The sequence below is a fragment of the Garra rufa genome, unplaced genomic scaffold, assembly GCF_049309525.1.
Source record: "Garra rufa unplaced genomic scaffold, GarRuf1.0 hap1_unplaced_002, whole genome shotgun sequence".
Classification (NCBI taxonomy): Eukaryota; Metazoa; Chordata; class Actinopteri; order Cypriniformes; family Cyprinidae; genus Garra; species Garra rufa.
The window spans coordinates 8164127-8186632 of NW_027394277.1; the positions used below are offsets into that span (position 1 = coordinate 8164127).

Below are 22506 nucleotides of genomic sequence, written 5' to 3' on the forward strand. Positions count from 1 at the left end.
GGACAAGGCCCAGCTATAGACGGGCTTTAAAAGCTGCTAGAGCCGAGTATATCCACCAACTCATAGAAAAAAAACAAAACAATCCAAGGTTTTTATTTAGCACAGTGGCTAGATTAACAAATAACCAAACACCTCCTGACCTGAATATTCCTGCACAGTTTAATAGTAATGTCTTTATGAATTTCTTTACTGATAAAATAGACAACATTAGAAATAAAATAACAAATATAGTTACTACTGCAACTGATACTTCAACATTAGTCATTACACCGGAAGAAAAACTGCAGTGCTTTACAACTATAGAACAGAAAGAATTAAATAAACTTATCACCACATCTAAACCAACAACATGCCTATTAGATCCTGTACCCACTAAATTACTAAAAGAGTTGTTACCTGTAGCAGAAGTACCGCTTCTTAATATTGTTAACTCATCGTTATCTTTAGGTCATGTCCCAAAACCATTCAAACTAGCAGTTATTAAACCTCTTATTAAGAAACCACAGCTAGACCCTAGTGAACTGGCAAATTACAGACCCATTTCTAATCTTCCATTTATGTCTAAAATTCTAGAAAAAGTTGTGTCTGCTCAATTGTGCTCCTTCTTGCAAAATAATAATATCTTTGAAGAATTTCAGTCAGGTTTCAGGCCCCATCATAGCACAGAAACTGCACTTGTAAAAATCACAAACGACTTGCTACTTGCGGCAGATCAAGGCTGCGTCTCATTGCTAGTTTTACTTGATCTTAGTGCTGCGTTCGACACTATAGATCATGAAATACTCATAGATCGATTACAAAACTATACAGGTATTCAAGGGCAGGCATTAAGATGGTTCAGATCATACCTGTCCGATCGCTATCACTTTGTGTATTTAAATGGGGAGTCATCGCAGCTAACACCAGTAAAGTATGGAGTGCCACAAGGATCTGTCCTAGGTCCTCTACTATTTTCAATTTACATGTTACCCCTTGGTAATATTATTAGGAAATATAGGATTAGTTTCCATTGTTATGCTGATGACACTCAACTATATATTTCAACAAGACCAGATGAAACTTCTAACTTAGCAAAGTTAACAGAGTGTGTTAAAAATGTGAAAGACTGGATGACCAATAATTTTCTACTGTTAAATTCAGATAAGACTGAAATATTACTTATTGGACCAAAAAAGAGTACACAGAATCTCTTAAACTACAACTTGCAACTAGACGGATGTACTGTTGTTTCCTCTACAGTCAAAAATCTGGGTGTTATATTAGACAGCAACCTGTCTTTTGAAAATCATATTTCCTATGTTACTAAAACAGCATTCTTCCATCTTAGAAACATTGCTAAGCTACGGAACATGTTACCTGTTTCTGATGCAGAAAAGTTAGTTCATGCATTTATGACGTCTAGACTGGACTATTGTAATGCACTACTAGGTGGTTGTCCTGCTTCTTCAATTAACAAGCTACAGGTAGTCCAAAATGCAGCTGCTAGAGTCCTTACCAGATCAAGAAAATATGATCATATTACCCCAGTTTTACAGTCTCTACACTGGCTACCTATTAGGTTCCGTATCACTTACAAAATAATACTTCTTACCTATAAGGCCCTTAATGGTTTAGCTCCTGCATACCTAACTAGTCTCCTACTACGCTACAATCCCTCACGCTCCCTAAGGTCTCAAAACTCTGGACTTTTAATAGTACCTAGGATAGCAAAGTCCACTAAAGGAGGGAGAGCCTTTTCTCATTTGGGTCCCAAACTCTGGAATAGCCTTCCTGATAACGTTCGGGGTTCAGACACACTCTCTATGTTTAAATCTAGATTAAAGACTCATCTCTTTAGCCAAGCATTCACATAATGTATCTCATAACGTTGTACTTCAGTTACATCTGATCAAATGCACATTAATATTCTTCAGCTTGGGCTAAACACATCATTTTTGTTTGGTTGGAAGTTGGAACAGCAGCTACGCTAATTATTTCTCTATTTGTTTCTCTGTTTCTGCCACGGGATTTCCATCCCGTGGTAACTAGGATTTACACAAGATTCAGTCTGGATTCAGAAGAAGAGATGATGCCGACCCCTCAGAGGACCGCAGATGATGCCAGCCTTGAAACAACATAGCACTACATAATTTTCTTACAAGTTTGATCACAGCACATAATCATTGCAATTAGTGTTCATCATCTGTTTGATTACACAGTTACTGATTTTAACATTTATATCATATGTACATCGACTTGACATACAGTATTCACCACTAAATACTAAAATTACTAAATATATTGTAGTAGCCTAAACTTTTGTACAGCGCTTTGCAACGATTCGTATTGTGAAAAGCGCTATACAAATAAACTTGAATTGAATTGAATTAAATCTGCTGTATGATCATTTCTACAGGAGTTTAATGGGATCCAATTTCATCTTGAAATTTTCATCTTGAATTGACTATACACACACACACACCATTGTATTGCACTAATTTAACTTGCTCTGACACTTTGTAATTATTATTTGTCTAATACACTTGGTTTGTAAATGGTGGCTGTGTGTGAGTTTACTACGTTCATACATTCTTTCATAAAAAAAAAGAAATCTCCCATTTCAAATGAATTTGGCGCTCTGTGGGGTATTGTTACAACTTAAACTCACCTAGTGAGTTTAGTGCAAAAATTTCATGTCTTTCTTTCAAAAGTTCACTCTTACGGGTAATAAACTGAGCAAAAGGGTAGGCGTATCTGGCGTGCTGTCCGGGAGAGGGTCCGTGCTCGGAATTTGGCCCAAACCCTATAAATGCTCCCCAAAAAGGCTAATAATTGCAAGACAGCAGCCAGGTGACCCCCAAAAATTGCCTAGCTTGAGCTGAAGGGATGCTGGAAGTTGGTTGTAATAGCAGGCCTGCACAGGAGGAGCAATATTAGTCTGTTTCATTCTTATTCCGAGGTCCCCGTAGCCGCCAGACCCAGCATGTATCCAGATCAGATGGTCATTGCAGTCCCCCAGATCCAGTCCGTACCCAGCTTAGATCATGGATCACCACCTGGAGATGACTTTAATAGCCGAGGTTGTCAAACAGATTAGCTCCAGAGACGGATCATCAATGAAGACCTCGCCAAACTAGATGGCCATCGGTGCTACACCACGGGATCCTGATGAGTTCTCTACAATCAGACATTGGTACAAACTGCTGGTTTCGTCTGGCCAGAGGAGAACTGGTCCCCCGACTGAGCCTGGTTTCTCCCAAGGTTTTTTTCTCCATTTCTGTCACCTGTGGAGTTTTGGTTCCTTGCCGCTGTTGCCTCTGGCTTTCATAGTTGGGGAAATTTTTTCAGCGATATCGTATATTATTTGAACTGAACAGGACGATGATATCACTGAATTCATTGATGAACTGCCTTTTACTGAAAATTGATTATGTACTAATAAATTTACTAATAAATTTAATAATGCGTTAATTACACACATTGATGCTGTTTAAATACTGTGCAGTTGCTTTGACACAATCTGTATTGTTAAAAGGGTTATATAAATAAAGGTGACTTGACTTGACTTGACATGACTTGAATCCACCAACTTGACATGACTTCAATCCACCATCCTTTCATCCACTGCCAGCTGTCTGTCTGGATGGAAGCAAGTTTTGCATGCTGTGATGATGCTGTCGTACAGGGGCTTGATTTTGAAAAGTCTGTCGTAGGCTTGAATCCCCTTTTTTCGCGTGTTTTCTTGATCACCCTCAGGATCACAAAGATGCAGGTTCCAGGAAATGGCCTGAAATCTGGACCTGGACATAACCAATCTTGGGAAGGGTAAGCGGTAGATTTCTTTTCCCGACCAGTAATCACCAATATTTTTGGCACCAAGGAGCCCGATGTAAACCACAAGTGCAATGTATGAATAAAATTCTTGTGCTTTTAAAGGCAACCACAGGAAACGTTTTCCAGCCTCTGATATCATTCTTGCAAAGGCGTTTGTATTTTTTACAATTGTGTCTACCACAGAGCTGGTAAAATAAGCTGAAAGAGCTGCAAGGGGGAATAGATCCTGTCCATTACAAGCTGTGCTCCTGTGATTCGTTTAGGCAGGAAAAGTGGTAACACTGGAACCTCATCCTCAACACTGCAGTCTGAGGCCCTACGTCAAACTCCCTATGTTGGAATTGACATATAAATCTAGTGTTTGCAAAAGACCACCGAAAATAGAAGGTTTATCCTTATCCTTATATAGATTTAACCTTGATTTCCATAAGAAAGGTGCCCCAAATTGGTGGAAAACCACATCTCAACCATACGCTGTCCAAAGCATTGAACCGCCTTCACGCGGCAAAACAGAACATGTTGTTGGCCCGCACTGCTGGGTCAAACTGCGCTTCCCAAAAACAGATTGGGTCAAAACTGACAGAAGAAAACTGTAAGCCTGCTCTAAGCCAGTCTCGCACCACGCAAGAGCCTCCGTTTCTCCTGTGTAATTTGGGGGCCGATAAAAACTGCGTCCGACCCAGTGAAGTAAACCATGACCAGCCCGGCTAGCTCAGTCGGTAGAGCATGAGACTCTCCATGTTGGGCGGCCCTGTTGACTCTCTTTCTTATACTCAGAAGCTGACTCGGGTGAGTTCTGTAATGATAGTATAGCAGCAAGCATTGAGGTAGCCAATTGTCCTCTAGAAGTAGCATCTAAGGAAATTAAAGAAGAACAAGCATGCAAAACAGATAACGAGAAACAGACAAGCCATACTAATGGTGAAGCATCAATAGTACAAGCCTTACATGACACAATGGTTCTCAGCAGACTTCCTGCACCTGAGCCCTTAGTTTTCTCAGGGGACCCACTCAAGTTCTTAGAGTGGAGAGCAAGTTTCAAGGCATTAATAGAACGGCGATGCACAAATCCAGCCGATAAGTTGTTCTACCTACAAAAGTATGTCAGCAGTGAACACAATCTGTGTTGGAAGGAACCTTCTACAGAAAAGACAACGAAGCCTATGATCAAGCATGGGAAGCACTGAATTCTCGGTATGGCCATCCATTTGTAATTCAGCGTGCGTTCAGAGAAAAACTGAATAACTGGCCCAAGATTGGATCGAGAGAGTCTGTTAAATTGAGACAATTCAGTGATTTTATGACAGCATGCAGCAATGCTATGCCACACATCAAAGGGCTTCAGGTGTTAAACGACTGTGAAGAAAATCAGAAAATGCTACAAAAACTACCTGATTGGCTGACGTCTCGTTGGAATCGGCATGTAACAATGCAGCTGAAACGAGCGGAAGAGTACCCTACTTTCAAGGAGTTTGCTGATTTTGTGGCACAGGAAGCAGAAATAGCATGCAACCCTGTAACATCCTTTCACGCCCTGAAGCTCTCTGAAGAAAAGCCATCTAGAGAAGTCAAGCGCTCAAAGGCTAATGCGTTCATCACTAATGTGAAAGCGTCAGATAAATCAAGAATAGTGTCAAAATCATACAGTGTTGGAGTAAGCAACTCAGTTGATTCTAACAGATCCAATAGAGTTAACACTCTGCCTTCATGTTCAAACCCAGTCACTTGCAGGTGTTGTGGAGAGAGCCACTCCATCCACAAATGCCAAACGTTCACCAGTAAGTCTGTGGAGGACAAGAGAAAGTTCATATAAGACAATAACCTATGTTTTGGCTGTCTTAGGAAAGGACACAATTCAAAGGACTGAAGGAATAAAGCTACTTGTAGTATATGCAAGAAACATCATCCAACACCACTTCATGAAGACCGTCCTTCTTCTACAGCAGTAACAGTTTCGCACACAATGCAAGCTGAACAAAACACATCTTCTCTTTCCTGTTGCGTAGACAGTGGAGATGGTGGGAGTACATCAATGATAGTGCCTGTATGGATTTCTTCAACTTCCACTCCTGATAGAGAGACCTTAGTTTACGCTCTTTTGGATATGCAAAGCAGCAACACCTTTGTGGATCAAGAGTTGTGTGAGAGGATGGGGGTGATTTCAGAGCCAGTAAAGTTAAAGCTTACCACAATGATGGGAAAGGATTCAATTGTTCAAAGTGAAAGAGTTTGTGGGCTCAGAGTTAGGGGGTTTCACTCCCATGGCCTAATCAGTTTGCCACCTGCCTATACCAGAGACTTCATTCCACTTGAACTTTCCCACATTCCTACTCCGGAAACCGCTAGAAGGTGGAGTCATCTGAATGAAATTGCTCAGGAAATTCCAACGCTGCTGAATTGTAAGGTCGGACTCTTGATAGGTTATGATTGCTCAAGAGCTTTGGCACCACGCCAAGTCATCACAGGAGGTGATGAAGAACCATTTGCAGTCAAGACAGACTTGGGTTGGAGCATAGTTGGCTGTCCACCGCAGTTTGCCAAGTCGACTGAAGTTACAGGCCTGTGCCATCGTGTATCTGTTAAGGAACTCCCGATACTAACACCTACCTCAGTCATCAGAGCCCTTGAATCAGACTTTAGAGATACAAGCCCAAGGGAAAGGAGCATATCACAAGATGATATACAGTTCACGCAACTTCTAAATGAGAAAATTAATCAGAATTCAGAGGGACACCTTGAGATGCCCCTCCCCTTTAAGACACGCCCACAGTTACCTGAAAATAAGCAGCTGGCTCTGGTGCGACTGAAGCGTCTGAAAGGAAGATTTGAGAAAGACCAGAAATTCAAGGATGATTATGTAAAGTTCATGGAAGGTGTCTTCAAGGATGGTGATGCAGAGAGCGCTGAACACCAACCCAAAGTAGGAAACGTCTGGTATATTCCTCACCAGGGGGTATATCACCCTAGAAAGCCAGAGAAAATTAGAGTTGTGTTCGACTGCTCTGCTAAATATGGTGGCACGGCGTTGAATGATCACTTGCTAACGGGACCAGATCTCACTAATGGACAATCAGGCGTACTCTGCAGGTTCCGCAAATATCCAATCACCATTATCTGTGATGTGGAAAGGATGTTTCACAGGTTCCATGTAAGCCAGGAAGACAGAGATTACTTACGGTTCCTGTGGTGGGAAAATGGCGATACAAGATCAGAGCCAAAGGAGTATCGCATGAAAGTCCACCTTTTCGGAGCAGCATCATCTCCTGGCTGCGCGAATTACGGAATGAAGTATCTTGCATGTCAAAACGAAAGAGAGTATCCTGCAGCAGCCAGTTTCATCAAAACTAATTTCTACATTGATGATGGGCTCATTAGTGTGAAAAATGTGGACACTGCTATCAAACTTGTCCAAGAAGCCCGAAATGTGTGTGCAAAAGGGAAATTGCGCCTACACAAGTTCATCTCGAACAACAAAAGGGTTATGGAGTCTGTCCCTGTCAGTGAACGAGCCAGCGAAATTCAGGATGTGGAGCTTGGTTCAAATGAATTCCCAGTCCAGACTGTGTTGGGAGTAAAGTGGAGTGTAAATAGTGACACCTTTTCATTTAAAGTAACACTGGATGAGAAACCAGCAACACGGCGAGGAATCCTCTCAACCGTCGCATCTGTGTTTGATCTGTTAGGATTCTTGGCTCCCTTCCTTCTATTAGGAAAGAAAGTACTACAGGAAATGTGCCAAAGGGGCATTGAGTGGGATGACCCACTTCCCAGAGAGTTAATGCCGCAATGGAGTAGCTGGCTAAATGAGTTGAAGAACCTGCACGATCTCCAGATAGCAAGATGTTTTGCTCCTGAACACCTAGGGACTGTTCAGAGGATCGAACTCCATCACTTTTCAGATGCGAGTAGCCATGGCTATGGTCAGTGCTCATATATTCGAGTGTTGAGTGAAGATAAAGTGCACTGCTCTTTTGTCATTGGCAAAGCAAGAGTTGCGCCCACCAAAATCGTGACTATACCCAGGCTTGAGTTAACAGCTGTGGTGATCTCTTCAGCAGTCAGTAGCATGTTAAAGGAGGAGCTGGAGCTCAAAATTGACCAAGAATATTTCTGGACCGATTCAAAAGTAGTCTTAGGCTACATTAACAATGAAGCCCGTAGATTTCACGTTTTTGTAGCGAATCGAGTCCAAAGAATTAGAGAGGCGACTAACCCTGAACAGTGGCACTACATAGACACCGAACAAAATCCTGCAGATCACGCTTCCAGGGGCCTCAAGGTGTCAGAGCTGATCACTTCAAATTGGCTCACTGGAACGAAGTTTCTCTGGGAAAGAGAAATTGTCACAGCAAAGACAACTCCTGAGCTTCTGGTTGGCGACCCTGAAATCAGGACAACACAAGTGCTACAAACAAATGTAGCAAATGATGATGATCATTTTCTAGAGAGATTCAGTAGATTGTCGAAATGGCACACTGCATTGAAAGTTGTCGCTCGTATCCAGCAACTGGCGAGAGACAAGAAAGTTAAACCCATAAATGTTGAAGACATGAGAAATGCAAGCATCACGCTCATAAAATTAGCACAAAGAGATGCTTTCAAAGATGAAATACAAATACTGAAGCATAGTAAATTGCCATATAAATCTAATAAAATATTAATTTGTCATTTGTAATAATAATTTCATTCATTTGGACATCATTTATGTGATAATTACTGATAAATAAAGGATTCAGTAAATACTTCAATGTATGGCAACAGTGTAATATGAACTGGGAAGCCTGTGATCATTTCTTTTCTCCTCATTTTTTCCTTTTTTCTCTCTATTTTCTTTCTTTTTCTCTTTTTCCACCTCCTTCCCCTCCTTCCTCCTCCTTCCTTTTCCTGTTTTGCACGCGCGTCAGGTGTCCACTAACGCCTATGCCGTTCTTAGGGTTGCGAGGCACAGCTTTCTCAGGGGGCGTTTATCCTGTGCACCTTCAATAAGCTGGCTTGTTTTAAAAGAAGTCAGCGGCGGGTGTTTGATGAACATTTTCACCAGCTTGAGTTTGCTGTGGCATGTGGATTCATTCTTTACTGATGATCTGTCTCTGGGGCTCATCTAGTTGACATGGTATCCGCTGACATTCGGCTGAAGGTGCTGATCCACCATCTGCTCTTGGTACGGACTGGATCCGGGGGACTGCAGTGACCATCTGATCGGAATACAGAATGGATCTGGCGGCTACGGTGACCTCAGAATAAGAAGAAACAGACTAATATTAATGTAGATGCAAAAGTTCCATGTTGCCACAGTGTCAGATTGGAGAGGATCTGGTTTTCACAGTCTTGCGTCGATGGCCGTCCAGGTGAAGAGGTCTTCACTGATGATCTGTCTCTGGGGGTCATCCAGCTTGCTACCACCTTGTCGGTTCAGATCCACGTAGGTGCACGAAAAGGTCACGACCGTCACCGGTATTCTATCGCAGAGGCAATGTTGTAGCTTGTGTGGTTTATCTGAGGTGTGATCATTGCTGGTTGAAAACTTTCCCCCGATATCCCATCGGGATGATTTGAAATACAGTCGGCTTCGACAGTTTTTGCCGGTCTCTCTGGACGCTTCTTGAAAAAGATAGTTTTGCTTCGTTTTGTTGGAGTGGCTGGTTGTTGGTCCTCGTCAATGAGGTGTCTACAGATCATAGCGTGCCGGAGCCAGAAGATTTGTTGTTTTGTCAATATGTTCTCAAGACTTCGCTGCAGGTATCGTTAAACTACAGCACAATTACAGCTCACCGCTACCCATCGTAAACAGGTTGGGCCTGTCTGTTCCGGTGGGCTCTCAGTGGTGCTAAATCATCAAATGAAGAGGATGGGATTCAAACCCACACCAACCAAGGTGTGCCGAGCACAACGGATTAGCCTTGCATCGCCTTAACCACTCGACCACCTCGTCACTTTCCGTGGTCCTTTTATTTAACACTCCCGATTCAGACCATCAGCTCATTAGTAGAGCACTCAGTGAACTGAACTGAGTGTGTCAGATAAGGAGGACACTCAAAAAGTGCAGAGTGGGGTCCCCAGGACCGAGGATTACTGCTAAAGGAGCCGAACGACGAGGACGGGATTCGAACCCACGCGTGCAGAGCACAATGGATTAGCAGTCCATCGCCTTAACCACTCGGCCACCTCGTCATTTTACGTGGCATTTTCTATTTAGCACTCCTGATTCAGATCATCAGATCATCAGTTCATTAGTAGAGAACTCTAAGAACTGAACTGAGTGTGTTAGATAAGGAGGACACACAAAAAGTTTAGCATGGGGTCCCCAGGGCCTGGATTAAGGTCCAGTGCTAAAGGAACCGAACGACAAGAATGGGATTCCAACCATTGCACAGAGCACAATGGATTAGCAGTCCATCGCTTTAACCACTCGGCCACCCCGTCCCCTTGCTGACCGAGACAGGCCATGCTGCGGACCTTTTCAGATGCTGCTGCCGTGCTTTCAGCAGGCTGTTTTGAGCACAGAGGGAATAGTGAATGAGCCGTCTTTTACACACCTCTAATCTGTTCCGTGGAAACACGGTGCAGCAACCCGTGCCAGGAGACTGTTTGTGCGTCATGTTTAAAGCTTGCTGCCACCTTGTCGGTTCACATCCACGTAGGTGCACGAAAAGGTCACGACCGTCGCTGGCATTCTTTCGCAGAGGCAATATTGTAGCCTATGAGGTTTATCCGAGGCGCGATCATTGCTGGTTGAAAACTTTACCCAATACCCCGCCAGGATGACTTGAAATACAGTTAGCTTTGGCAATTTTTGCTAGCCTCTCTGGAGGCTTAGAGTTTTGTTGAGAAATATAGCCTTGTTTCGTTTAGGGGTTTTTTTCCTCGCCAAAAAGCTGTCTACTGATGATAGAGCGCCAGAGCCAGAAGGCTTGTTGTTTTGTCAATATGTTCTCAAGACAGGTATCGTTAAACTGCAGCGCAATTACAGATCACCGTTACCCATCGTAAACAGGTTGGTCCTGTCTGGTCCGGTGGGCTCTCAGTGGCGCTAAAGCTTCCAATGCGTGTCGAGCACAATGTATTAGCCTTCCACCGCCTTAATCACTGGACCACCTCGTCATCTTGCGGGGTTTCTTTATTTAACACTCCTGATTCATGTGCATGTGGATGCATTCTTCGTCTTTTGTTTCAGCCGCCGAGGGCCTGTTTTCCACTGAGGCCCTGCGCCAAACTCCCTATGAGACACAATCGAACGTTAGTAGTAACCTCCGATTACGGCCGAATGTGGATTCTGCTCGGACGACGGGGCACCGGTACATCCTTTGTAGCTTTAGCTTATTAGCCAAACGCTACACCAGTTTGCCATTTCCCATGAAATCATCCTTGATTTCCATAAGAAAGGTGCCCCAAATTGGTGGAAAATCACAACTCAACCATACGCTGTCCAAAGCATTGAACCGCCTTCACGCGGCAAAACAGAACATGTTGTTGGCCCGCACTGCTGGGTCAAACTGCGCTTCCCAAAAACAGATTGGGTCAAAACTGACAGAAGAAATCTCTAAGCCTGCTTTAAGCCCTACCCACGGGACGGGTTGACAGTCTCGCAGAACGCGAGAACCTCAGTTTCGCCTGTGTAATTTGGGGGCCGATGAAAACTGCATCCGACTAAAATTACAAAAAAAAATTTTAGGACTCTAATGATGTTTCAGATGTAACTTTTCTCATCTCTGTTGTTAGGTTGTCACCATCTCTGAGACTCAAAGTGTCAGAAGTCGCCTAAGCTGGTTTTGCAAAATGGAGGTCAAGACTATGCTTTCAGAGATCATTTCTATAGTTTTTAACTAAGAAGTGTGTTTCAAAAGTGTGGTGTTTCCCAAACTACGATGATGAGCTTTGATACTCTTTTGTGAGCGTGAGTCGGGTGTGGAGTAATGGTTTATTTCATATGCTCCACACCATTGATGAACGTTCTGTGTGGCGTTTATACAGCATAGAAGAAGAGAGTATGATCAGAGTGGTCTTTGAAAGTTGTAAATATCAGATTAAAAATCTTGTGAGTAGCTGCGATTGACTGTTTGGCTCATAATTGGTGTATATCTGATGAAACTACTTTTTTTATCTTTTTTTTTTTTTTTTACATTTTTGTTGGTGGGTGTCACCATCCTTGAGATTCAGAATGTCAGGATAAGATGTCAGCTGGTTCTATCAACTTAAAGTTGCCATAAAATGCATTGAGAGAATATTTTAATTTGTTCTTTGATGTCTACATAGAAGGTATATGGCATAGGAAAGGGCAAACAATCTCCAGAAACGGTTTTACAGGACCATTTACAACCCTAGGATTTGTTCCTAGAATGAAATGCTCTGTTATTGCCTTTTTTGGAAGCTTCATGAATATTAATGAGCTCTGCTCCGATTGGCTGTTTCACAGAGCTGCTCATCTCTATAGCTGGCACATTGATAAAAAATATTTATTTAATTAGGAGCTCTAGCGGCTTTTAATATGTGGTTTGTTGAATCTGCCGTTTTGTATCGCAGACATTTTAGTCTCATTACTGTGATCCATGTGCTCTGTGTAAAGTTATAATGCAGAGGGAGCTCTTCTTACCACACAAGTTCAGCTGCTTCTCGGTGATACTCTGGATCTGTAAATCATTCGCCATCATCAGCGCAGTTATTTCTCCATCATTCACCATCATCAGCACAGTCATCTCTCTGTTTATGTGGTAAGTGATATCTTTTGTACTGCAATGTAACAGGCTAGTGCTAGCATTAAGCTAACTGTGTCCCTTCAGTGGCTTGCCTTGTTTTACTGATGTACTGACGTTACCGATGATTGGGCGATGCAAATGTTGGAGGCGTAACTATTAACGATCCCGGGACTGTTGCGTAACAGTCGGTGTTATGTTGGAATTGGCATATAAATCTAGTGTTCTCAAAAGACCATCGAAAAATAGAAGATTTATCCTTATCCTTATATAGATTTATCCTTGATTTCCATAAGAAAGGTGCCCCAAATTGGTGGAAAATCACATCTCAACCATACGCTGTCCAAAGCATTGAACCGCCTTCACGCGGCAAGACAGAACATGTTGTTGGCCTGCACTGCTGGGTCAAACTGCGCTTCCCAAAAACAGATTGGGTCAAAACTGACAGAACAAAACTCTAAGCCTGCTCTAAGCCCTACCCACGGGACGGCTCGACAGTCTCGGCACAACGCGAGAGCCTCCCTTTCGCCTGTGTCATTTGGGAGCCGATGAAAACTGCCTCCGACCCGGTGAAGGAAACCACAACCAGCCCGGCTAGCTCAGTCGGTAGAGCATGAGACTCTTAATCTCAGGGTCGTGGGTTCGAGCCCCACGTTGGGCGCCTCTGTTGGCTCTCTTTCTTCCCAACAGGGTGGCGGGCTCCAGCGTGCCCATTCGCCGCACAGGCTAAGTGGATTTTGCGAGCTCCGGAAACATCTTTCAAAACAGCCTGTTAGTACGTGCGATTCTAATCCCTAACCGTAACCCTTGCTTTTACAACCGTGATCCGGCGGCAGCAGACACACAGCGGCTGTCTCTGTGGCGCTACCTGGAGCAGGATCGTCTGTTTCCGCGGCCGTCTCCTCGTCCAATCGCCGATCTCGCCGTCCATTGTGAGAATGGATGAGAGCCAATTGCGTCGCTCGCCGTCCATTGCGAGAATGGATGAGAGCCAATCGCGTCGCTCGCCGTCCATTGTGAGAATGGACGAGAGCCAATCGCATCACTCAAGCTCCATTGTTGAGAGCCACTCACCGCGCTTAGTTTCATTCTAAGTCAGGTTCAAAAATCAGACGAACGGAATATAGGATAACTTTTCAAAGTAAGTAATACATGTTTTCTACTTTCTTCCTCTCTGTTTACAATGTTCTCAATTGGTAACTCGTTACGTTTTCGTCCGTCGTTCATCCGTGTTTGGCGTTCACAAACTTTTGACTCGCGAATTGCCCATAATGAAACAGTTTAAATGAAATCTAACTTTCTAAAATCTATTTACACGTTCTTAAGTTCGATTTAAATGGGGGAAAAAACGCGTTTCAGCTGTAAGTGCAGTCATCCCTTATGACAATTTACCTTGTTTTTACTATAGTGAATCGTAGTAACCATGTTGTGTTTTTGGCTGATCGATTACAACTGTATGAACACAGTCTTACTATAAATTAAAATCCGAATGAACAGCAACAACAAAAAACGTTGTGCTTGTGTTTGTCGTCATTTACCATGGTTTTACTATAGTGAAAGTATAGTAATCATGTTTTCTTTTCATGACTTGCCTAAAATCTCACATATTAAACATAATTGTGCCTGTAATCGTACTTATTAAACTCAGTTTACTCGTTCTTTAAGTGTAAACACAGTCTTAATATAAATAATCAAGTAATTTACCATGCTTTTACTATAGTGAAAGTGTAGTAATCATGTTTTGTTTCCATGATTAACCTATAATCTCTCATATATAAAACACCATTTGCCTGTAGTTTTGCATAGTAAACACATCTATTCTATTTAAAGTTTGATTTGGATTTAAAAAATATGTGTAGTTGTAGACATTATCATTTCTAATTAACATTTAATGTGATTAACTAACAATGCACTTTATTTCACATTGTGATTAATACATGCTATATGTATTTACTATAGTAATAACAGTAAATTATGCATAATTGCCACAAGGTCATGGGTGATGGCGAGTGGATGGCCAGGTTGAGGACTTTTGCCAGCTCTGGGGTTTGTCCGACTGGAGGCAACAGACCAGCACCACGGCAGCAGAAGTTGTACAACCTCTACAAGAAGGTAAAGTTACCTGTATCTCATTGTAGAATATGAATGTGTACATTATTTGTCAAACATTTTTACACGTGACTGTGTTTAATGTTTTTGAAAGAAGTGTCTTTTGCTCATTCAGCCTGCATTTATTTGATCCAAAATACAGAAAAAACAGCAATATAATTTGTACTGCATATTTGTATTTATTTTTTAATGAAAACTGTGATACGTTTTGCAGAATTCATTGATGAATAAAAAGTTAAAAACAACAGAATTAATTTCTTTAAAAAAAAAATTTTTGAACAGTACTGTGTATCATTACAGAAGATTTCATATTTGATTTCTAATGCTGTTCTTAATATAACTTTTTACTGATTTCTAAAATGATTGCTAAATTTATTCAGCGTTGATGACAAAAAAAATTTAAAGTACATGTAACTGTAAATTTAAACTGTATTAACATTTTATAATATTATTAATGTTTTTTATATTTTTTATTTAATAAATGCAGGACTGATGAGCATAAGACACTTCTTTCAAAAACATTAAAAATAGTAATGTGTCCAAACTTTTGACTGATCCTGTATTTGTGTGTTTTCTTTTATTATTTTTTTTTTCATAGGAGAGCTGCTTGGTGTTGACTACTTCCTGGGTCAGACTGGACAGCTCCTGGTAGTGGACCCTGACTCAGAAGAGACAGAGAACATGCTGGAGGATGTGGATGAAGGTGAGGATGAAGAAGACGAGGGCTTCAGGGTGGACCAAACACTTGACATTACTGAATCGAGTCTTACTGATGACCCAAGCTTCTCTCTGTCCTCCACTCAGCCTGATGCCTCCTTCACGCCAGGTGTCTCAGCATCCCCTGACGAGTCTGTGGTATGTAAATGTCTCGTTTAATGTATGTATGTAATTATGTTTTATGTAATACTGTAAAATTTCTAGGGAAAACATAATAATTTGTGCTGACCTGTTGCTTTTTGTCTGAAGTTGACAAAAAAAAAAACATCTAGAAAAATATATATATTTATTTGTTTTGGGTTTTTTGTCCCACTTCACTGTACTCATAATGTTGTTGATTTCATTTTTTTCTTTTTGTTGTATTTTTCTCACAGGCTTTGGCTAGTGCTGGTGTGCTGGACAAAGTGGACAGCCTTGCGGAGTATCTTGTGGAGCTCAGGAATCAGCCATCTCTGGCTCTCACCAACCATCAGGTCAGTTTCTCTTCTTGACCTGTCATATGTTAACACTACCACTTGTTTTGTTTTCTCATTTGCCTTGTATTATATGTTCTCTCTGCTTAGGTGAGCAATATAGTTGGCAGAACCTGCTGGATTTTGGGGGTGGAGAGCATGAAGAGGCAGACATTCACCACCGCTGCCCCACTTGCCCAGTGGCCAGATTGTTGTCGCCTGATAGAGACCATTTCAAGCTCTGTGCCATCCATAAGAGTCCAAAAAAGAAAGGGGATAAAGTTTTATTTATGTGCATTGTTTTCTGCTTTCTGTTCTTTTGAACTTGCAATGAATGCACTAGTGCCATGGACATTAAGACAGTTTTATTTAATAGTATAGTTTGGTTTTCTGTTCTTTAGTACTTGCAAAACATGCACAGGACAGGAGTCATTAATATTTTAAAGTTTTATTCATTTGTATTGTTTTGTGCTTTCTGTTCTTTTCACTTGCAGTTAATGCACAAGAGCCATGGACATTGGACGGTTTTGTTTATATGTATAGTTCTGTTTTCTGTTCTTTTGCACTTACAAATTATTATTAAGAGGTAATATTCTGTTTTCTGCACATGCAACATAACTACAAGAATAAAAATGTAAAAAAAAAAAAAAAAGAATAATGAATAATTGGCTTTGACTGATTGAAAAATAAAAGTTTGGTCATGATCAAATAACTCTTTTTGTTTGTCATTGTTACAGTATCATTAAACAGTTATACGCCCTTTTAAAAATGTTGATAAATTTGGGGATGATTTAATACATAAATGTACAATTTTTTGTACTATAAGTTTTAGAACATAACTACAGCAGAAATATATTTAAAGTGCAAAAACTTTGAATAAAATATCAATAATCAGTAATATAAATCTAATAAAATATTAATTTGTCATTTCAAAAATGATTTCATTCATTTGGACATTATTTATGTGATAATTACTGATAAATAAAACATTCAGTAAACACTTCAATCTTTGGCAACACTGTAATATGAACTGGGAAGCTTGTGATCATCCTTACCCCCATATAAATGTACAGGAAAATAGAGAAAACATTTTTTTTTTTTCAGATAATTTATTGTAAATATACACTCCAAAAACATTGCTTTAAAGGACAAAGAGATAAAATTCCCTTTCACTTCTTTTCTCCTCATTTTTTCCTTTTCTTTCTTTTTCTCTTTTCCCCCTCTTCTCCCCCCTCCTTCCTTTTCTTCCCCCCCCTTAACAGACTATTGTTCCCCAGCTTTGGCGCAATCGGTTAGCGCGTTCGGCTGTTAACCGAAAGGTTGGTGGTTCGAGCCCACCCAGGGACGTGTGAAATGCCGGTGTTTTGCACGCGCGTCAGGTGTCCACTAGCGCCTATGCCATTCTTAGGGTTGCGAGGCACAGCTTTCTCAGGGCGTTTATCCTGTGCACCTTCAATAAGCTGGCTTCTTTTAAAAGAAGTCAGCGGCGGGTGTTTGGTGAACATTTTCACCAGCTCGAGTTTGCTGTGGCATGTGGATTCATTCTTTACTGATGATCTGTCTCTGGGGCTCATCTAGTTGACATGGTATCCGCTGACATTCGGCTGAAGGTGCTGATCCACCATCTGCTCTTGGTACGGACTGGATCCGGGGGACTGCAGTGACCATCTAATCGGAATACAGAATGGATATGGCGGCTACGGTGACCTCAGAATAAGAACAAACAGACTAATTTTAATGTAGATGCAAAAGTTCCATGTTGCCACAGTGTCAGATTGGAGAGGATCTGGTTTTCACAGTCTTGCGTCGATGGCCGTCTAGGTGAAGAGGTCTTCACTGATGATCTGTCTCTGGGGCTCATCCAGCTTGCTATCACCTTGTCGGATCACATCCACGTAGCTGCAAGAAAAGGTCACGACCGTCACCGGTATTCTATCGCAGAGGCAATGTTGTAGCTTGTGTGGTTTATCTGAGGTGTGATCATTGCTGGTTGTAAACTTTCCCCGATATCCCATCTGGATGATTTGAAATACAGTCAGCTTCTCAGTTTTTGCCGGTCTCTCTGGACGCTTCTTGAAAAACAAAGTTTTGCTTCGTTTTGTTAGAGTGGCTGGTTGTTGGTCCTCGTCAAAGAGGTGTCTACAGATCATAGCGTGCCGGAGCCAGAAGATTTGTTGTTTTGTCAATATGCTCTCAAGACTTCGCTGCAGGTATCATTAAACTACAGCACAATCACAGCTCACCGCTACCCATCGTAAACAGGTTGGGCCTGTCTGTTCTGGTGGGCTCTCAGTGGTATAAAATCATCAAATGAAGAGGACGGGATTCAAACCCACACAAACCAAGGTGAGCCTAGCACAACGGATTAGCCTTGCATCGCCTTAACCACTCGACCACCCCGTCACTTTCCGTGGTCCTTTTATTTAACACTCCCGATTCAGAACATCGGCTCATTAGTAGAGCACTCAGTGAACTGAACTGAGTGTGTCAGATAAGGAAGACACAAAAAGCGCAGAGTGGGGTCCCCAGGACCGAGGATTACTGCTAAAGGAGCCGAACGACGAGGATGGGATTCGAACCCACGCGTGCAGAGCACAATGGATTAGCAGTCCATCGCCTTAACCACTCGGCCACCTCGTCATTTTACGTGACATTTTTTATTTAGCACTCCTGATTCAGATCATCAGTTCATTAGTAGAGAACTCAAAGAACTGAACTGAGTGTGTTAGATAAGGAGGACACACAAAAAGTTTAGCATGGGGTCCCCAGGACCCGGATTAAGGTCCAGTGCTAAAGGAACCGAACGACAAGAATGGATTCCAACCATTGCACAGAGCAAAATGGATTAGCAGTCCATCGCCTTAACCACTCGGCCACCCCGTCCCCTTGCTGACCGAGATAGGCCATGCTGCGGACCTTTTCAGCTGCTGCTGCCGTGCTTTCAGCTGGCTGTTTTGAGCACAGAGGGAATAGTGAATGAGCCGTCTTTTACACACCTCTAATCTGTTCCGTAGAAACACGGTGCAGCAACCCGTGGCAGGAGACTGTTTGTGCGGCAGTTTAAAGCTTGCTACCACCTTGTCGGTTCACATCCACGTAGGTGCAGAAAAAGGTCACGACCGTCGCCTGCATTCTTTCGCAGAGGCAATATTGTAGCCTATGAGGTTTGTCCGAGGCGCGATCATTGCTGGTTGAAAACTTTACCCAATACCCCGCCAGGATGACTTGAAATACATTTATCTTTGGCAATTTTTGCTAGTCTCTCTGGAGGCTTAGAGTTTTGTTGAGAAATATAGCCTTGTTTCGTTTAGGGTTTTTTTTCCTTGCCAAAAAAACGGTCTGCTGATGATAGTGCGCCAGAGCCAGAAGGTTTGTTGTTTTGTCAATATGTTCTCAAGACAAGTATCGAACATGTTGGGCCTGTCTGGTCCGGTGGCCTCTCAGTGGCGCTAAAGCTTCGAATGCGTGTCGAGCACAATGTATTAGCCTTCCACCGCCTTAACCACTGGACCACCTCGTCATCCGGCGGGGTTTCTTTATTTAACATTCCTGATTCATGTGCATGTGGATGCATTCTTCGTCTTTTGTTTCAGCCGCCGAGGGCCTGTTTTCCACTGAGGCCCTGCGCCAAACTCCCTATGAGACACAATCGAACGTTAGTAGTAACCTCCGATTACGGCCGAATGTGGATTCTGCTCGGACGACGGGGCACCGGTACATCCTTTGTAGCTTTAGCTTATTAGCCAAACGCTACACCAGTTTGCCATTTCCCATGAAATCATCCTTGATTTCCATAAGAAAGGTGCCCCAAATTGGTGGAAAATCACATCTCAACCATACGCTGTCCAAAGCATTAAACCGCCTTCACGCGGCAAAACAGAACATGTTGTTGGCCCGCACTGCTGGGTCAAACTGCGCTTCCCAAAAACAGATTGGGTCAAAACTGACAGAAGAAATCTCTAAGCCTGCTTTAAGCCCTACCCACGGGACGGGTTGACAGTCTCGCACAACGCGAGAGCCTCAGTTTCGCCTGTGTAATTTGGGGGCCAATGAAAACTGCATCCAACTAAAATTACAAACAAAATTTTAGGACTCTAATGATGTTTCAAATGTAACTTTTCTCATCTCTGTTGTTAGGTTGTAACCATCTCTAAGACTCAAAGTGTCAGAACTCGCCTAAGCTGGTTTTGCAAAATGGAGGTCAAGACTATACTTTCAGGGATCATTTCTATAGTTTCTAACTAGGAAATGTGTTTCAAAAGTGTAGTGTCTCCCAAACTACGATGATGAGCTTTGATACTCTTTTCTGAGCGTGAATCGGGTGTGGAGTAATGGTTTATTTCATATGCTCCACACCATTGATGAACGTTCTGTGTGGCATTTAAGCAGCATAGAAGAAGAGAGTATGGTCAGAGTGGTCTCTGAAAAATGTAAATATCAGATTAAAAATCTTATGAGTCGTTATGATTGAGATTTTTTTTTTTTTTTTTTACATTTTTGTTGGTGGGTGTCACCATCCTTGATATTCAGAATGTCAGGATAAGATGTCAGCTGGTTCTATCAACTTAAAGTTGCCATAAAATGCATTGAGAGAATATTTTAATTTGTTCTTTGATATCTGCATAGAAGGTATATGGCATAGGAAAGGGCAAACAATCTCCAGAAACGGTTTTACAGGACCATTTACAACCCTAGGATTTGTCCCTAGAATGAAATGCTCTGTTATTGCCTTTTTTGGAAGCTTCATGAATATTAATGAGCTCTGCTCCGATTGGCTGTTTCACAGAGCTGCTCATCTCTATAGCTGGCACATTGATAAAAATATTTATTTAATTAGGAGCTCTAGCGGCTTTTAATATGTGGTTTGTTGAATCTGCCGTTTTGTATCGCAGACATTTTAGTCTCATTACTGTGATCCATGTGCTCTGTGTAAAGTTATAATGCAGAGGGAGCGCTTCTTACCACACAAGTTCTGCTGCTTCTCGGTGATACTCTGGATCTGTAAATCATTCGCCATCATCAGCGCAGTTATTTCTCCATCATTCACCATCATCAGCACAGTCATCTCTCTGTTTATGTGGTAAGTGATATCTTTTGTACTGCAATGTAACAGGCTAGCGCTAGCATTAAGCTAACCGTGTCCCTTCAGTGGCTTGCCTTGTTTTACTGATGTACTGACGTTACCGATGATTGGGCGATGCAAATGTTGGAGGCGTAACTATTAACGATCCCGGGACTGTTGCGTAACAGTCGGTGTTATGTTGGAACTGACATATAAATCTAGTGTTTGCAAAAGACCACCGAAATATAGAAGATTTATCCTTATCCTTATATAGATTTATCCTTGATTTCCATAAGAAAGGTGCCCCAAATTGGTGGAAAATCACATCTCAACCATACGCTGACCAAAGCATTGAACCGCCTTCACGCGGCAAGACAGAACATGTTGTTGGCCCGCACTGCTGGGTCAAACTGCGCTTCCCAATAACAGATTGGGTCAAAACTGACAGAAGAAAACTCTAAGCCTGCTCTAAGCACTACCCACGGGACGGCTCGACAGTCTTGCACAACGCGAGAGCCTCCGTTTCGCCTGTGTCATTTGGGAGCCGATGAAAACTGCGTCCGACCCGGTGAAGCAGACCACGACCAGCCCGGCTAGCTCAGTCGGTAGAGCATGAGACTCTTAATCTCAGGGTCGTGGGTTCGAGCCCCACGTTGGGCGGCTCTGTTGGCGCTCTTTCTTCCCAACAGGGTGGCGGGCTCCAGCGTGCCCATTCTCCGCACAGGCTAAGTGGATTTTGCGAGCTCCGGAAACATCTTTCAAAACAGCCTGTTAGTACGTGCGATTCTAATCTCTAACCCTAACCCTTGCTTTTACAACCGTGATCCCGCGGCAGCAGATGCGCAATGTCTGTCTCTGTGGCGCAATCGGTTAGCGCGTTCGGCTGTTAACCGAAAGGTTGGTGGTTCGAGCCCACCCAGGGACGTGTGAAATGCCGGTGTTTTGCACGCGCGTCAGGTGTCCACTAGCGCCTATGCCATTCTTAGGGTTGCGAGGCACAGCTTTCTCAGGGCGTTTATCCTGTGCACCTTCAATAAGCTGGCTTCTTTTAAAAGAAGTCAGCGGCGGGTGTTTGGTGAACTTTTCACCAGCTCGAGTTTGCTGTGGCATGTGGATTCATTCTTTACTGATGATCTGTCTCTGGGGCTCATCTAGTTGACATGGTATCCGCTGACATTCGGCTGAAGGTGCTGATCCACCATCTGCTCTTGGTACGGACTGGATCCGGGGGACTGCAGTGACCATCTAATCGGAATACAGAATGGATATGGCGGCTATGGTGACCTCAGAATAAGAACAAACAGACTAATTTTAATGTAGATGCAAAAGTTCCATGTTGCCACAGTGTCAGATTGGAGAGGATCTGGTTTTCACAGTCTTGCGTCGATGGCCGTCTAGGTGAAGAGGTCTTCACTGATGATCTGTCTCTGGGGCTCATCCAGCTTGCTATCACCTTGTCGGATCACATCCACGTAGCTGCAAGAAAAGGTCACGACCGTCACCGGTATTCTATCGCAGAGGCAATGTTGTAGCTTGTGTGGTTTATCTGAGGTGTGATCATTGCTGGTTGTAAACTTTCCCCGATATCCCATCTGGATGATTTGAAATACAGTCAGCTTCTCAGTTTTTGCCGGTCTCTCTGGACGCTTCTTGAAAAACAAAG

The 22506-nt window shown here is 42.6% G+C and overlaps 11 non-coding genes across 11 annotated transcripts; 10 read left to right on the plus strand and 1 right to left on the minus strand.

Annotated features, from left to right (window-relative positions):
• The first annotated feature begins 9269 nt into the window (after nt 1-9269).
• LOC141307934 (U4 spliceosomal RNA) lies at nt 9270-9410 on the plus strand. Its single transcript, XR_012346859.1, has one exon. It is a non-coding gene; the product is annotated as a U4 spliceosomal RNA (small nuclear RNA).
• Nucleotides 9411-10484: 1074 nt separating this feature from the next.
• LOC141307879 (U4 spliceosomal RNA) lies at nt 10485-10625 on the plus strand. Its single transcript, XR_012346805.1, has one exon. It is a non-coding gene; the product is annotated as a U4 spliceosomal RNA (small nuclear RNA).
• Nucleotides 10626-11598: 973 nt separating this feature from the next.
• LOC141307803 (small nucleolar RNA U3) lies at nt 11599-11814 on the plus strand. The gene has a single exon (XR_012346729.1). It is a non-coding gene; the product is annotated as a small nucleolar RNA U3 (small nucleolar RNA).
• Nucleotides 11815-13091: 1277 nt separating this feature from the next.
• On the plus strand, nt 13092-13164 carry trnak-cuu (transfer RNA lysine (anticodon CUU)). The gene has a single exon. It is a non-coding gene; the product is annotated as a tRNA-Lys (tRNA).
• Nucleotides 13165-17710: 4546 nt separating this feature from the next.
• Nucleotides 17711-17849, plus strand: LOC141307950 (U4 spliceosomal RNA). Its single transcript, XR_012346874.1, has one exon. It is a non-coding gene; the product is annotated as a U4 spliceosomal RNA (small nuclear RNA).
• A 490-nt stretch (nt 17850-18339) lies between these two features.
• trnas-gcu (transfer RNA serine (anticodon GCU)) lies at nt 18340-18421 on the minus strand. The gene has a single exon. It is a non-coding gene; the product is annotated as a tRNA-Ser (tRNA).
• A 490-nt stretch (nt 18422-18911) lies between these two features.
• LOC141307929 (U4 spliceosomal RNA) lies at nt 18912-19052 on the plus strand. The gene has a single exon (XR_012346854.1). It is a non-coding gene; the product is annotated as a U4 spliceosomal RNA (small nuclear RNA).
• A 932-nt stretch (nt 19053-19984) lies between these two features.
• LOC141307778 (small nucleolar RNA U3) lies at nt 19985-20200 on the plus strand. The gene has a single exon (XR_012346705.1). It is a non-coding gene; the product is annotated as a small nucleolar RNA U3 (small nucleolar RNA).
• A 1230-nt stretch (nt 20201-21430) lies between these two features.
• On the plus strand, nt 21431-21503 carry trnak-cuu (transfer RNA lysine (anticodon CUU)). Its single transcript has one exon. It is a non-coding gene; the product is annotated as a tRNA-Lys (tRNA).
• Nucleotides 21504-21694: 191 nt separating this feature from the next.
• Nucleotides 21695-21768, plus strand: trnan-guu (transfer RNA asparagine (anticodon GUU)). The gene has a single exon. It is a non-coding gene; the product is annotated as a tRNA-Asn (tRNA).
• Nucleotides 21769-22349: 581 nt separating this feature from the next.
• On the plus strand, nt 22350-22488 carry LOC141307951 (U4 spliceosomal RNA). Its single transcript, XR_012346875.1, has one exon. It is a non-coding gene; the product is annotated as a U4 spliceosomal RNA (small nuclear RNA).
• The last annotated feature ends 18 nt before the right edge of the window (nt 22489-22506 follow it).